This window comes from Papaver somniferum, unplaced genomic scaffold (assembly GCF_003573695.1).
Source record: "Papaver somniferum cultivar HN1 unplaced genomic scaffold, ASM357369v1 unplaced-scaffold_33, whole genome shotgun sequence".
Classification (NCBI taxonomy): domain Eukaryota; kingdom Viridiplantae; phylum Streptophyta; class Magnoliopsida; order Ranunculales; family Papaveraceae; genus Papaver; species Papaver somniferum.
This window is the reverse complement of record NW_020644373.1, coordinates 5,897,357-5,909,067: the sequence shown is the minus strand read 5'-3', so window position 1 is coordinate 5,909,067 and position 11,711 is coordinate 5,897,357.

Genomic DNA, 11,711 nt, shown 5'->3' with positions numbered 1-11,711 from the left:
CCTTTATATAGACTAGCATGACCGACTAAAAATAAAAGAAAATGAATTCTACCTAAATTAGGAAAGTAAAGGACTTGCAAAGCAAGTAAACTAAAACAGACGCAAGGGATCAACAATCATTGTTGATACGACGCAAGAGATCAACAATTATTGTTGATACAAACGCAGATGTCCTACATCATGTCAGCACTAACAGAAGAATGAATGTTTGAAATGAGTTGTGAATGTTAGATGTATGCTAGGTTCTTAACAAGTATGAAGCAGAGAAAAAGGCCTGAAAAATGGCCGGAAGTCAGCCAGAAACTGAGGAAACTCTGCCAGTTCTTCTGCTCCGGCGATTCAGCTTGTTACCGCCGATGACCGGTCCTGTCCTATAATTCAACTGAGTAAGATCCAGTAAGACCGAGTCAGATAGCTAACTCGGTTGATTCACTCCTTCTGCCTTGACCCATTAACTGAGGGTTTGAAGGATTTGACCGTTGTCCTTGACAATAACTTGAGGGAATATCCCGTTATCAGAGATGAAGATACCAGTGACCATCAGAACTATTCCGCTGCCGTTTCATGCCGGATTCCGGTGATCCCAAGAATTTTCCGGTAACCAAAAATTACAGAATTTTGTGTGAGTTTTTTCATGGGTGTGAAGACTTGGAATTGGACGTGGAATTTGACTTGAAATTGAATTTGTAATAGAAGTGGAGGAATTTTACAAAGATAAGGACTTTGAGATTGAATAGGAAAATGATCCTAATCCTTAGAAGATTGCAAGCATATTCAAGCCTATAAATAGAGAAGTTCTCTACTTTTCTCTACACACACTACACTTTGGTTTTTGTTTGCTTTCTCTTTTCTTTATTCTTTGTGAACTCCAAACCATGAGTAGCTAATTTTCTTATTGATTGAGGATGAATTCCTAGTTCTTGACATGTTTTGAGTTTTTTCTTTAAATCTACTTTCAAGTTTTCACATGATTATCGTTTGTTTTTACGAATAAGAATGTTTATCCTTGATTGTAGGTCGTTTAGGTGCGCAACTACATTGATTTGTTAATTGATCTAAAGCTAGTAAAAGTTAGGGGATAAGTAATCGTTTCTTGATTCTTTACACAAGTAAAAAACACGAGACCTTGCGGAGGGATTCCGTGGAGCAATTTTGTGTGAAAACAGCATTAGCAAGTAGACCTTGATATAAGAGTCTAAATACTAATATCAACGTAATAAATTCATAAATCTTAATGCGTTTAATATTACATCTTGAGTGATCTACTATTTTATGGTTTGATAAATAGAATCCAGTAGGCAAAAACTTCCGTATCCGGTGATACAAGGAATTTAGGGGATAACACTGAGCTTGTTGTTATTCTATGGTTGGTGATAATCCATGACTAATAACAAATGGATGAAAAACACAACTTGAATCATTGTTTTGCAACGAAGAAGGATTCTTTGATCTAATCTCTCTTATTGATTCCAACCTAAATTTTTGATTGCTTTATTTACTTTCTTTTTTCAAACTTTTAAACAAGAAAACCCCCCTTTTTGTAACAGTTATAAGACAACTAAAACCTCTTGCTCCTCGTGGGAACAAACTTATCTACCACCATATTACTTGTTAATTGAGTGGAAAAATAATCACTAATTTGTTGTGGTTACGACATGCATCATGTCCTTGAATTCAGTTCCACAGTCGCTTCTAATTTTCTTTTGCTTGCGACCTTGTTTGTTCTGGATTCTATTAAAAATAATCTTGAATTCACCAAGGGTTTCATTCTTATGATCTAAAAATGTCACCCAGGTGAATCTGGTGTAATCATCTACCATAACCAAAGCATACTTCTTCCCAGCAACAGTAAGTTGTTAATAGGGCCGAAGAGATCCATATGAATTAAATCAAGTGGAGATTTAGTGAGAATATCTCGGGATGATTTATGTGGAACTTTCGTTTGCTTACCCTTTTGACAGGAACCACAGACACCCTCAATCTTAGCATTGATTTTGGGAACACCTCTAACAAGTTCTTTATTGATGATCTTAGTTAGAAAGCGATAATTGATGTGGCCAAAACGTTCATGACAAAGATGAGTAGATTCCACCTTAGTCAAATTACAACAATTGCTAAACTAAGTATCTAAGAGATAACAGTTATTTCTACCACGAGTTCCCTGAAAAATTACTTTCCAGTTTTATCTACAATGTCACAACCATTCGCATCAAAGACAACTTTATGGTCTTTGTCACAACTTTGACTAACAGAAACAAGATTAGCAGTCTTACCTTTAACGTATACTACATCATGGATTTCAGGAACGCCGGGTAGTTTGATCGTCCCCTTCTTGCTTATGTAGAAACAACTCCCATCTCCGAATGTTATCGGTCCTCCTTCAAAATCGTTTGAATTCACAAACCACGAACGATCTCCAGTCATGTGTCGGCTACATCCACTATCAAGGAACCATTGAAAGGGTGATATTGATTTTAGAGCAAAAGCTCTCATACTAACACTACTAACCCGATTGGATTTTCTTGTTAGATTTGTACACCTTTTGAGAGAAGAAAACAGTTGTTCAGCTTTCTTATGAAGATCACTAGAAACCTTTAAACTTTTATTGAAAGACATACACATATGTTGGAAATGATTATGATAACCACAAACATACATAAACCAACATCTTTAAACTCATCTGAGAGGTTCTGAGTCGCATCAGGTTTCACAAAGCCTAAACCTCGCTTATCTCCTAACTTTCAACAATTCTTCATGGAAGAATTAAAGGAGTTTTTTCATATCCATTGAAGAAACTTTGACAGACATCAAATCCTTATAATTTGCAATATCTGCAACAAGATCAGAATTGATCCGGATTTGTTCATCCAACTTCTTCTGGAGATTAACTAGCTCTTCAAAACGTTCTCGAATATCAGAGTTTTTGATATAAATTTCGCAGTGAAGACCATCAATTTTCCTATCAATCATTGTTTTTCTCGAAAAAGATTTTTGATGATTTTTTCTAGATCAAAACACTCAACCTCATCAATGGTTTTTAGAACACACTTGGAGTTGAGTAGACCTAATTCTGGTGAAGCGTTTATAGAGACTTTACTATCCATAGAGTCAGATTGTTATAAACACATACTTATGAGGTCTTAAACGTATTTCCTGCTCTGATACTAATTGAAAAAGCGGGCGTCTAACAACCACACCCAATATGTTGTTCCGGCAATCTGTATGGACTAACTCCAATATAATTCCAAGAGAACCAACTAGACAGTCAGACTCATCAAGGAAAATACATTTAAGAAATATATCTTTGTTTCTTAATGTAATCAGCAAATCAAACAGATAGAATCCGCAAGCCTGATTATTATGAGAAACAACTTGAACGGTACCAAACAATATTCAAGTGTCAATCAATTTATATCAACAACCAAAGGTTGGATTATCAAATTTATTGAACTACGAACAACCTGTGATATTTCAACTTAAAAGAAATAACACAGACACCAGAAATTTTGTTAATGAGGAAACCTCAAATGCAGAAAAACCCCGAGACCTAGTCCATATTTGAACACCACACTGTATTAAGCCCCTACAGTCTCTAGACTACTAAAAGTTAACTTCGGACTGGAACGTAGTTGACCCCTAACCAATCTCACAGTGATTAAGGTACAGTCGCGTTCCTTACTCCTCTGAATCCCAACAGGATCTACGCACTTGACTCCCTTAGCTGATCTCGCCCACAACTAAGAGTTGTTGCGACCCAAAGTCGAAAACTTGATAAACAAATCTGTCTCACATAGAAAAGTAATAGATAAATCTGTCTCCCATAGAAATACCTACGAGTTTTGTTCTGTCTTTTGATAAATCAAGGTGAACAGGAACCAATTGATATATCAGACTTATATTCTTGAAGAACAGCCTAGTAATATCAATCCCCTCACAATAACTTAATTGTATGTTAACAGAACAAGGTATTGTTGAATCACAAAGAATGAGACGAAGAGATTTGTGATTACTTTTTATCTTACTTATCGGAGATTAAATCTCGAGCAAATATTAGAGAATATAGTACTCAATACGATAGAACAAAGTAAGATCAGAACACGCAACTACCGAGAAAATAGTTGGTTTGGCTTCAGAATCCCAATAAGTCTTTTAAGTCGTTAACCTATAATGGTTTTAGGAAAAACCTAGTTTAAAAGAGAATGGACTCTAGCCACAACTAGTATCACACATGTGGTGTGGGGATTAGGTTTCCAGTTGCTAGAGTTCTCCCTTATATAGTCTTCAAATCAGGGTTTGCAATCAACGTTACATTGGTAACAAAGCGTTCAATATTCACCGTTAGATAAAAACCTGATTAAATTCAAGACAATATCTTTCAACCGTTAGATGGTCTTGGCTTTTTACACACAAATGAAATGTACCTCCATTTAGATACAGGTAACCGTACCTAAACGTATACACTTATTTGGTTCAACAATAGTTAAGCGAAGTAGCCATATGAACACTTTCATATCAACCTTGTTCATCTTAATCACAACTAGTTAAAATAACTCAAATGAAACTAGTTATATAGTTGTTCAATTGTTTATATCCTCATAGAAGTATATAAGACACAATTGAAGCAAAATCGATTTTGATTCACTCGAATCAATTCATGAACATTATATCCATGGTTTGCAAAGATTGCATTCCTTATTATATAAATGTATTTGTTCATGAGTATGTAAACATACTTAACCGATTTTAGAACTTAACCCACTCAAGTATGCAAACGAGTACGCATATTTAGAGTTCCTGGACTTGGTCTTGTTCGCCAGTATGCAAACGGGTACGCATACTGTCGTTCATGACCGAATTAAGTTGAAATAGGTACGTATACGGGTATGCATACTATAGTACCGAGACTTCAATTGTTGAATCAGTACGCATACGGGTATGCATACTGAATTCCCAGACTTGGAATATGTTAGAGCATTGCTCGCTCGAACTCGCATGCGTTGCTATCTCAAGCATGTTTGTCAATGTTAGTGATCAAAACTATAAGTCTTGATTTCTAGTCTACTATAGCTAAGGTCTCGGACTAGGATAGAAAGTGTAGTTGAGCTCAAGAACTCCATGAAAATCATCATACAAGACGAAGAACTACTCAAGGAACTGGTGGAACTTCATCGACTAAAAGGTATGTGGAGACTTGAACTTATCTATCACCCAAAAGGCTATTTATCTCCTATCTTGAGACAAAAGTCGTTTTTCTATATAGACTTTGATTATACACATTTGGTATTTCAATCCGAGTTTATCTCGCCTATCTATTTCTCGAAATATGTGTCGGTAAGCTTTTTATTTAGCCAAATTCATCTTTATCTAGTGAGGAAAGAAATGTGATGTTTCAATCACTTTGAAAATTGCTCTGACGAAAGATGGTTTGTGAATAACAACTATATAACGTCCTCTGAGAATGTTTCAATGATTGAAATGAGAGTTTAGATTATATAACCATTGGTGGATATAAGCATTGTTGTGGAAACACGTATATGTATAAGTCCTTATTCCTTGAACCGAAGTTTGCGAACTTTGTTGATTAAGAGAACCGGAACAAGAGTCGTGAACTCAGTCCGCGAACTGGCGGAAGTTCTCGACCCGAGAAAATCTGCTGGAGTTTGTGAACTCCTTCTGGGAACTTAAGTCCGCGAACCCATTCCGCGAACTTGAGTTGGTTATATCTAAAAACGATTATTCTTGAACTCATGTTTATATAAACTAAGGAATGCAATTGCAAACCGTAGCTATAAAGTTCATGAATCGATTCGAGTGAATCAAATCGTTTTTGCTTCGATTGTGTCTTGTGTAGTTACATAAGATCTAAGCAATTAAACAACTCTCTAACTAGTTCATTTGAGTCATTTGAACTAGTTACGGTGAAGAAGAATATGGTTGATATGAAATTTCTCATATGGCTAACGATTTGGTTAACTATTGTTGAACCAACAAATGTACAAGTTTGGGTACGGTTACACAAACCTAAAACGTGCATTTGTGTGTAACAAGCTAAGTTTTCGATCCAACGGTTGAAAGATATTAGCTTGAATCTAATCAGGTTTTCATCTAACGGTGAATATTGAATGTTTTGTTACCAAGCTAACATTGATTGCAAACCCTGATTTGAAAAACTATATAAGGGAGAACTCTAGCAAATGGGAAACCTAATCCCCACACCTTACGTGTGATACTAGTTGTGCTAAGCTAGAGTCGATTCTCCTTTAACCTTTGGTTTCTTCTTCTAAACCAGGTTAACGACTTAAAGACTTCATTTGGATTGTGAATCCAGACCGATACTACTTTCTCATAGTTGTGTGATCTGATCTTGCCATTTTCTATCGTACGAGTTCAATTGAAAGAATTGGCTTGAGATTATATCTCCGATAGGGCAAGATAAAAAGTAATCACAAACATCTTCGTCTCATCGTTTGTGATTCCACAATATCTTCTTTCGCCGCGTCGATTAAGATTATTGTGAAGTGATTGATAATACTAGGTTGTTCTTAGGGAACATAAGTCTGGGTTATCAATTGGTTCTTGTTCACCTTGATTTATCAAAAGACGGAATAAAACTAGTAGGTATATTTGTGGGAGACAGATTTATCTATTACCGTAGACTTTTCTATGTGATACAGATTTGTTTATTAAAGTCTTCGACTTTGGGTCGTAGCAACTCTTAGTTGTGGGTGAGATCAGCAAAGGGAATCAAGTGTGTAGTATCCTGCTGGGATCAAAGATATAGGAGCATAACTGTACCTTGGATCAGTGTGATATTGATTGGGGTTCAACTACAGTCCAGACCGAAGTTTGTCTGGAAAAGGCTAGTGTATGTAGCGACTTAATACAGTGTGTATTCAATCTGGACTAGGTCCCGGGGTTTTTCTGCATTTGCGGTTTCCTCGTTAACAAAATTCCAGTGTCTGTGTTATTTCTTTTCCGCATTATATTTTGTTATATAATTGAAATATCACAGGTTGTGAGTTGTTCAATCAATTAGAATATACGACCTTTTGGTTGTTGATTTAAATTAATTGACACTTGGATATTGGTTTTTGGTACCATCCAAGTTGTATCTCTAGTATTTGATAAAGACTCGCAGATTTCTATTTGCTTGAGTATATATCAAATCTAGAGATTGAGAAATAACTCTTTGATATACTTTTTATCTAGATTGAGTCTGACTGTCTAGTTGATTCTCTAGAAAGTATATTGGAGTTTGTCCATACAAATTGCTAAGCGAAATATTGGGTGTGATTGTTGTACCCCCGCTTTTTCAATTGGTATCAGAGCAGGAAAACATGTTAAGACCTTACAAGTCTATGTTTTTGGAAATTTGAGTCTGAGGACAGAATCTCTTATACGTATACCAAGATGTCTTCAAATGCTTTTAACTATGCCAAATGTCTTGGGAATACCTCAAAGGATTACTCCTTAGCTGATTCTTCCGAGTCCCTAGGTAAAAAGATTGTTCCATCTTGTGTTGACATAACTCTCTCCGATGAGACATTGGGAACTATGGAAAAAGCTGAAATGGAGCTCACCAGAATCTCAAAAAATCTGCTGAGATTATTCATTTTCAGGATCATGATCAGCTTATTGATGAATTTTAAAAGTCTCTTGATAGAGAACATAAACTCTATAGCATCATTGAGTCCTTCAACAAGAATATTGAAAAGCTTCTTCAAGAAACTACTCTACAGCGTGAAAAGATTAGTGTTCTTGAGGTTATTGTTAAGGAAGACTCAATTAGAGAAAAACGTTTGATCGAGAAGCATTCATCAGAGCTCAACAAACTTCGTGTCGAAAAAGATAAACTAGAAGCATCTCTTACTCTATCCCATGAACAGAACAAATCCTTGGAAAAGGAAAACTCTGTCTTAAGGAGAAATTCTTCTGTACAAACTAATTCTCATGAATTACAACACATGAAGGAATATTCTAGAAGAAGGTTGTGTCAAGAAAGGTTTACATAACTTGAAATCTTCCTATATGGCTATGAAGTTAAAACAGGTGTCGTTTATTGCTTCTCCTCCACGAACCTGTACATTATATGGGAAAAAGAATCACTATGCTTATTGATGGTGGTTTTTAGTTCCGGGTTAAAATTGTAAAACCAGTATTTAATGCCATGTCACCCTGCAAGGGGTTGAAAAGTGACGAGTGTAGAAAACCTCCTCGCTCATTGAGCAATTCAATGTATATGAAATTCACTCAGAATGATGCGCGTACTAGCAATCCCAAATATTCTGTGATTTCTATTCTATACCAGCATTATCAATTAATGCATGATTTGTCTAGTATTTTCCGTACTATGTTCTCAGCCGAACTCTCATGACCGACATGACATGACGATTAAGTGGTCACTCTAAGAAGAGTAGCATGAATATCCCAAAGTGCCAATATTGAGATACGCATGAAATACCCGCACAGGCTACATCACTCTCTGACAAAGAGGGTTTCGAGCTGACGTGCTTTTGGTCAGCCCGATCGAGCATGCTAAATTTCCTTGTGGAAAATCTAGACTGTCCATGTTAGTCTCAGAAACGCTCGTGGCCACACAAGTTGGTCGCACAATTTAACAAGCCTAGCCAAACCTTGGCAGGAATAGGCAACTATCGTGATGACCACCAGCGGGCCCACTTATGCCTTAGCTGGTCGAACATTACCATACATCTCCCACCGCCGTCAAACGCCAACCCTAATAGGGTGGCCGCGGTGTATGGGAGAAGCTCGAACGAGTTTGAACTGTCAAAAACAGTCTCAAAATCATCGCAACCATCCAACTTCGCCTGCTTGCTTGGACAGGTTAGATGCTCCCATGAGCAATTGGGGAAACACTGACATGTACACCGACGGCCCCCACTTCCTCCTTGCTCGAAAGACTTGACCATGGTGGGACCATTGAGCAGTAATCCGCTCGCCTAAATCATGGCAAGCGTGATGTTTCCAAACCGTAAATTGGGTCGCGGAAATACACTAGCGTCTTAAATCGATCACGACCATCCAACTTAGCCAGCCTATTTGGATGGCCTGGATCGCATTTAGGACCATCAGGAAGGTGAACATGCGTTCACCGTCAGCCCAACATTGGCCCCACATGATCGATCTCCCCAAAGGAGGCCAACAGCGTGCCAAACCGTCTGGTCAAAGTCGCATGGGCATGGCTGTTTCAAAACCCTAGTTAGGGTTTGCGGAAACACACATCTGTCATAAATTGATCGTGACCATCCATCTTCACCGGCCTAAACGGATGGTGTAGATATAGACTCAAGAGGTCCCAAGGATGTCAACATGATCACCGTGGGCCCACCTTTGCGTTTGACCGGCCGTCCTGTGCAGACTAGGGCCCGACGCCTCGAAACGCACGCCCTAAAGGTGGCATGCCACACGGCTTTTAAACCCTTTGCGGTAATATATTTCTGTCGCAAATCGATCACGACCACTCATCTTTTACAGTCAAATTGAGTGTCCTATATCGAATCTTTGAGGGACCGAGAGGTGTAGACATGCGTGCCAGCGGGCCGTCTCCACGCATGCCTGGTCGGTCCATTCGAGATTAGCACCAATGCTTGGATTCGATCAGCCTAAGAGGGGATGTTTGCGCATCTCTAAAAGACCCTAAATTCCTTCAACGACAGCAAACATGTGCCATCAATCATCTCGTCCATCCAACTTTGCCATCTTGGTCCGACGGCTTGGATTAAAAATTAGGCGATCAATGAAGCTCCTTAATGATCACCGTCCGCCACTCTACCACGGGGAATGATCGACCAGATGATGGCCCGCCCACGCGACTTCCAAACGATCACTTGAAGATAGTTGGACGTGCTGTTATTTTAAGACGCTTATTCTGCGACTTATTCAATCGAGCTTTAAAACAACGATGCTTCGTGTATATCGATTATTTTGAGTTGTTTGCTTAAAAGCGATGCATTACATGTATCGAGCATGCACGATATTTCATGAATATCAATTCCATAAATAAGTTAGTTATTTAACCTAATAGCATCGTATGCTATTTCTTGCGGCGGGTCCCACGACTTGACCCGCTCATTCGAGACATCAAACATGTCACAAACTGGGGGATAATTACTAGGATATTGGTCTGACGGTTTACAGCGTGCGGCGTGTAACGCGCCCATTACGAGAACGTGTCAGGAAAGGTGGACGGTTAATGATGATGAGGGAAGTGGGAAAAGGCGTGATCGTGTGACAATCACCTACACGACCCCACTACTCCATCACTCAACTTCCTCCACTTCCTACGAGATGAGGATTGCGCTCAAATGACTTGTATAAATAGGTTCTTCGACCTATTTTCAAATAACACGAACAACACAAGTGTTTTCAACACAGGATCCAGAAAAACACCCAGAACTGATAGCTTACGTTATCCAAGCCAGTTCGACATTCTGATACAATTTATAAACATCCAACACCTTCATAATCTCAAACACCTTCTTCGCTTCCCTCCCTAAGATCAACCCTTCTCCTTCACCTGGTGACCGAATTGAATCTGGAACGGCCATTTCTTGGTTTAGTCCAGAGTCTTACAGATTCATCTCTCGAATCTAAAAGTACTCCCGTGCAGTGCATTTGTTTATGGTTTAGATTCGTTTCTCATCCACACATACCCAAATTTATCAAAACCAGCAGAAACAGATTTTATCCTCAAACAATTGGCGACCACAGTGGGAGATTAATCTCTCGGTTGCAAGATCAATTATCGATTTCATTTCAATATCCTGAAAATTCAATATGGTGGATCTTATGTCTGGATCAGGGATAAATCCTAATGTTACTGGCGCTGACAACACCCCTGGTGTCCATATTCCTGCCGGTAATACCAATGTACCGCCTACCAGCACGATCACGCATCTCGCTGTACCACATCCTCAACCACCTATACCAGCGGCGCAGAAGACACTTCCTCAGGCGTTACATCTCCGATCACCAAAGCCAGAGCCGCTTCCGCCACCCCCATTGTTTCTTTAAGTGTGATGCTCCTAGTTGTCACCAGAGATGTTGTCACTCCACCATCATGACGAGATACCGGAGGGGACGAAGGAAGCCAACCCCCTATTACCATTGTTGATTTGATGGAATGACAAGAAGTTCATGATAAGGATCAGACGGACATGGCTACAACTCAAAAGGAGCGAAAAAATGAACATCTGAATGATTAGTCAAGGGATTTAGAATTCGGGCGCTAGATTGTCATGAACCAAATGTGACTGAACATCAATTGGTGGAGTTGTGTATTAATGCTTTCTGGGGACTCTGTTCACAAATCCATGTAATCTATGACATATCATGTGTGAGATTCTCTATTTCTCCAAGGTACAACGCCGAGATATATTTTCAGCCCTCAACCGTGTTGCGTTGGCGTTTCGACCTTTGCTCTAGGAGCCGCTTCAACGTTCTCTCCAGAAGCTGCTCCGCTCTAACGTCTCGCTCCAAGGGTCGCTTCAACGTTCTCTCCAGAAGCCGCTCCGCTTCAACTTTTCGCTCCAGAAGACGCTCTGCTTCAACGTTTCGCTCCAGAGGCCGCTTCAACGTTCTCTCCAGAAGCCTCTCCGCTTAAACTTTTCGCTCCAGAAGCTGCTCTGCTTCAACTCTTCGCTCTTGGAGCCGCTTCAATGTTTCGCCTCCAGAAACCGATCCTCTTAAAC